We start from the raw sequence: 6,000 nt of genomic DNA on the forward strand, positions 1-6,000 counted from the left end.
ACAAACTTCATTTAAATAATTGCTACAGGAGCAAATAATTGACTTGGTAAGTTACATAACATTCATTTGTAAAAGTCTTTCTTCAAATATGTTTATATAATAGATTTTTTAACTTGAAACAGGTTGATTATTGGAACACCAAGATGCCACTGGGAGTGTAGCAAAATACATGTACATGTACCATAGACACCGGAAATATGTTCAGCATTCCCTGATTTTCAGCTCACACCAAAAAAGCAGCATAAAATTAACATCATTCTGATTATTCATGCAATTTTACGAGTAATAAAATAACAAATTTTACACAAAATCTCTGGCAGAACATCAAGTCAAGAACATTATTTTGTTCAATGGAACTCTGACAAAATGACTCTCTTAGGTCCTCTTTTAAGTGGTTACTGTTCACACCTGGTTTAAGTTTTGACTAAACTTGTAATAGGCCATGTTCTACATATATCTCAATACCTGCCTAGAGGTTTAAAATATAACTAGCTACTGTAATTTTAACTGCAGGAGTAGAAAAGAATAATGACAACGCACGAAGACTTTTGAGACGCAAATCCAACAACTGGGACAGTCCAGAAGACATTATACGCACAGAAAGTCATGAATGGGCATTGCAAAAAAGAGAAAGATTGCCTAGAGCATACAACAACAAAAAAATTAAAAGTACTGGGATCCTGAAATTAAAGAATCTAGAGCAAAAATCAGACGCTTGTCAACATGATGACAACTGTATTGTGGTTTTCTCTGATTGGCAGCGTGCTACAATTTTCCAGATCTTTGGACAGTAGCTCATGCAAGTGAGAGATGGAATAAATGTACTTTACAATTATCACTTGTCAATGCAGAGCTTAAGTTTGAATTCTGAAATAAAATATTCCAGGTTCAGCAGTTTTCAGCCAAATGAATTGTAAAACCCCATCTACTCTCTCTGACCTCTTTGTATGTATGTATGTATTTAGGATATTTAGACAGGGCAGCCCAGTTCAGCCTGAAACTGGTTTAAGTGGGGGCCTGTACATCCCACCCCAGGGGAGGACATCCATCACACAGTAATCTCGTGTGTGGGAAATTAACGTCTCCCACCCCCAAACCCTGCAGGAGACGGGACCTCCATTTATTCGTCCCTATCCGAGAAGACTAGAATATCTAACCATTTCTTAATGTTATAGAAAGGTAGAAAATTCTTCTCAATTATTTTAAGACCATGAGTGTTGGTCCGGCCGGGGCTCGAACTCTTGACCTCCTGCACAACAGTCCAGAGCACCATCCATTGGGCTAGCTGAGCGGTAAACAGTAAACAGTTATAACAGGAAAAATTCTATTAACATGGGGTTCTTGCAAAGGAAAAAGAGATACGTTCCTGGTAAGCCCTACTGCATGGCTGCACCTCCCCACTTTGCAGCTTCAAATACCTTTTTGATGACCAGGACAATAAAAAACGCATCCTTATTGGAAAACAAATTTTATGCCCTTCTCCAAAAGAGCCGAGACACCTATCCAATCATTTGCAAAAAAATTTTCCGTCAAAGTGCGTCTCTTCTAGGTAATGCCATCCCCCTGTGAACTCGCCTTTACCCTCAAACAAGTGTTTAAAAATGTGAGAAGGAAAATCGATTGTCACTGGAAGGCAGCATTTGGATTTCAATCTTCCTTCTACTGCTATTCTGAAACTGGCTACTGCCTGAACTACTTCATTCTTTCCTGGCTGTGGGTTTTCAAACAACCTAACAAAACAGAATCAGAGGCTTTATTTTACGGAAGTTTTTTCACTATCCACAGAAATAATTGAGAGACAGTGTATGCTTCTCTGCATTTCATTCCATGTCTCATAAGCTTTAATAATTTCAATAAGTATATAAGTTTATTTAAAATTTTAAATAGGGGGGAAACAAAAAATTTATTTTGCATCAATGTCAAAGGTTCACATGAAATTAAACTTAAGACACACAAAAAAGAAATCGCAGTACTAGAACAGTGTGTTACACTTGCATCGTAATATCTACTTAAAAAAACTGACCAAATACATTCCTCAGAAATGTTATCAGACACCTCCCACGTGGATTCATATTTGGAGTAGCCACTCCTCTTAACCAAATACTCTGTATCCTGAAAAAATCATGAAACACAGTGCTTCTGAGAGCTTGGCAAATAGTAAAAAACAAATAAAAGCCATGATCGAATACAAACTAATTATACTTTTAGGAAAAGGGCATGGATATTCAGGTCAAATTCTAGGATCTTTAACAGAATATGTCACTGAATTTAAATGGATGCTTTTGTTTTCATACGCCTCGTTTGTCAAGACGCTAAATCAATCAATCAATCAATTTTTTATTTGATAAAGCAGGCTAAAACTACAAAGATTACTGAAGTAATATAGTTGCATCGGCAGCTATCAGCTGATGTGGTGTACATAAATGGCCGGGTATTCTGAAGTTGCTCTTGGGGGGTTTATTTTTTCTTATTCTTATTCTAACCAGAGCGGCCAAGCGACGAAAACGGGCCGCAAAATGACAAGCGAACAGATGAAACTTAAATGAGCTTATTTGTTTGCTCACCTCAAATTATTCCTTCGCGTTTCGAAATGAGCCGCTCAACCTCATAAACATCCTTTCTCTTTCTCTTCGGCTGGTAGTCCTTGTATAAGTGACTAAGGAGATCCAGTGTTGACGTGTTTTGTAACTTTTTGTAATCCATCTAAAAGACACGATCGAAGCGCTCGGCAATCGTAGCATGTGCGATTTCCGATTTAGCAATGTGCTGGTCGTCTCTAGAGGCTGCGTTCCGGTCAGCGGTGCCGCGCGCAGAGGTGAAATTAATTTCTGGCCATGGTTTGCGTTCAGCTCACCCATCTCAACTTCATCTTGCTCTTCACTGAATAATTGCAGTTGAAAACAAGACCTTGATTTAACTATTTTTGTTACCTATTTGTTAACTGCGTCCCAGGTGGGAATATTGGAAAAGAGGTTGACGTATCTGTTTTGACATATCTGAGTCTAGTTTATTGTACTCTTTGTCTTTTAGTTTTAACAGGAGTTGCACTAATATTGTCTTAATTTCTTATTTCATTGCACTCATTTGTATCAACACGAATAACAAAGCCATTTAACAAAACCATAAGTTTCTCATTAACATGGTTTGAAGATCCCCTATATCTTCAATTAATATTTTTTTAATTTTTGGTTTTCATCATAGTTAGTAGAGGGGGACTGGTTTGGAAAGCCGGCGAACTGCTAAGAGTGAGCCTATTGTGCGTTTTTTTTATGTTGAAAGTACCGTCACGTGACCGCGACCCTGCACACAACACCAAACAAACATGGCGTCGGTAGGGACTTCTAGTACTGATTTTCTGCTTGGAGACGATTTTGATGCTATATTTGAAGCTTTACGCGAAGATGAAGACTTCGAGGACTATTTAGAAGCTGTTGTTGAGGAGGTGAGTGTATAAATATGCGCTTATTTCGCGGAATTATTATGATTCGTACGCGATTCTTCACGCGAATTCAAGGGCCGGTAGCTTATACGCAAGCTAAAGTTTAACTCAAAGAGATTTATTTATTGCTTTCGCTATTCCTGTTCTAATATTGTCAGTGCACATTCCTGAAATAATTCTATAATTGATAGTGTAATTTTCAAAGCAAGAAAGCTTTTATAGCAATGCTGAAGTATGTATCTGTTGTTCCTCTGTAGGTTCAAAACGAAGGAGTTACATGTCAGTTTTACACGAAGATTTGTAAAAGCAAGCAAGGCTTAAGTAGACACATAGCTGCCAAACACAAAGACCAGGACCAAGCTATTAAGACGAAAAAGAAGAAGAAGACAGCGTTAGAATATGACGTGTTTGCCCAGCTCGTGAAAGACACGACACAGAATATCGTACAACGTGAAGTTTTCCACAAATTCTGAAGCTTTCTATGCAAAGTTTTATGGGGAGATTGTGCTCAACTCTTCGAAATACTTCAAAGGACTTCTCCAGAGAGCAGCAACACTCTTCGCCACCAGGCTAGCAAACACTCTTCTGGGCCATGCCAAAGAAGAATTGAAAAATAATTCTAATTAAGATGTTGTCACAACTGTTTCCTTGTCTGAGAATGAACCAGCTGCCATGCAATATTTAGGAGGATATGTTTTGCAAAGCTTGCATAAAAAACATAGAACTTCAAAGCACAAAACAACAAACGAAAGTCAGCAAGCCATTTCAATTCTTACTGCCTGTAGACTACAGGACAGGGAAGAGAAATCACAAGTATTGATTAACTGCTTGAGTCGAGGCGGATTGTAGAGTCCTACAGCTCAAGCACAAGCCATATTCAAGAGAACTGAGTTCCATTTCAGAGAAAATACAAGAGAGGCTAGACAATTAATTGACTATGAACATGTTGTAGTGATTTCAGTTAAAGATCCTCAAGTAACAGCCTATTATAATGTCATTTTATCTGATGCTCAACTTGACTTTTCTAATTCTGTAGGCAAGGACATTTTACACTGCATAATTAGCTTATATGTCAAGGTACGCTCGTTTTCATATGCCAAAGATGTCGTTCAAAGGTTTAAAATCAAGCAAAAGCAAGGTAAAGCTAAAGCATTAAGAAAGGAACTTGAGCGACCAAGTCAAGACAGGCAAATTTAGTGTAACCATAGGAATAGAATGTAAGCATTAAGCCTGTGAAAGACATATCGAACTAATACATGACTTCATTGTTTACTTTTTTTTTTTTACTTTTACAGGGTAATAGTTGTTGTTTCACAGGTTAAATGCTTTCACTCTAGTAATGCAAATTCTAGTTTTCCAAATAATTTAATACTTCAAAATACAGTTTAATTTCATAGTTCTTTTTACAAACAAACTCTTACACAACATGTTCCAGTTTTGATGTTTACAGTTTTTAACTTTAAGTCTTACAGCTACAGCTGTAACACTATAACTATTTTATAGACTCACATTTTTAAGAATCTATGGTTATGTTTTTTAACATGCAAAATAATGTTATTTTCACAAGTGTAACACGCTAGAGTATATTTCATATGTTTTTGCAAACAACTCTATTGTTTTTCGACTATATTTTCTATCCTCTATTCTTTACGACAAGATTAAGTGTATACAACAGAAATCTGTAAAATATGTGACAAAGTTGAATGGTTTGTGTTTTGCATTTCAATACATAATAATAATAATAATAATAATAATAGTAATAATAATAATAATATAAAAAATTGAATAATGTTGAATGTCTGATCACTTTCTTTTTACATGGAATGGGGTCATGTGTGACTTGCTCCCAGGCTCTGGTCTTGTCTTTTCTCCCTCGGGTATTTCCACTTTGACTTGACACTTGCCTTTGAATTCTGATTGCATTGTTATTATAACCAAATGCTCGAATATCAGGATTATCATTCCGTCTGCCTAACTTGCGCTGGTGACCAAAATATTCCTCTAGAGAATCTTGACAGAAGCGCTCAGTCAAGACAAACTCCATCCCTTGAACAGTGTACCTCTAGTACTGTGATTTCTTTTTTGTGTCTTAAGTTTAATTTCATGTGAACCTTTGACATTGATGCAAAATAATTTTTTGTTTCCCCCCTATTTAAATTTTAAATAAACTTATATACTAATTGAAATTATTAAAGCTTATGAGACATGGAATGAAATGCAGAGAAGCATACACTCTCTCAATTATTTCTGTGGATAGTGAAAAAACCTCCGTAAAATAAAAAGAATAGACTGTGAGCTGAAAACCTTCATGAGTTTGCCATGAGATAAACATTTTGCTCCTTGCATTCTGATCGAAATTTCCAGGTCTGTTGTTACATGCTTCTTTCCAGGTCTTAAGGTAATCAAGGAATCTCAGTAACCACTGAAACCTGAAATAAAAATTAAATAAAATTTAGAATTGTCATATTACAAGGGTTAGAGTTGTCATATTACACATTAATCCGCTCTGTGAAAATTTCCATGTATACATAATGGTTAACAGAACAGTGTAAATTACATTT

General features: G+C 36.3%; 2 pseudogenes across 2 annotated transcripts in view; one reads left to right on the plus strand and one right to left on the minus strand.

Moving 5' to 3' along the window:
• The window catches only part of LOC148731283 (vascular endothelial growth factor receptor 1-like), a 443,086-nt pseudogene that overhangs the window by 224,286 nt on the left and 212,800 nt on the right, over positions 1-6,000 (minus strand). The window lies entirely within an intron of this gene.
• LOC148731295 (uncharacterized) lies at positions 3,270-5,347 on the plus strand (annotated as a pseudogene). Its single transcript, XR_016001299.1, has 2 exons — positions 3,270-3,442; positions 3,697-5,347. The product of XR_016001299.1 is annotated as an uncharacterized LOC148731295 (transcript).

This window comes from Stylophora pistillata, chromosome 5, assembly GCF_964205215.1.
Source record: "Stylophora pistillata chromosome 5, jaStyPist1.2, whole genome shotgun sequence".
Taxonomy (NCBI): Eukaryota; Metazoa; Cnidaria; class Anthozoa; order Scleractinia; family Pocilloporidae; genus Stylophora; species Stylophora pistillata.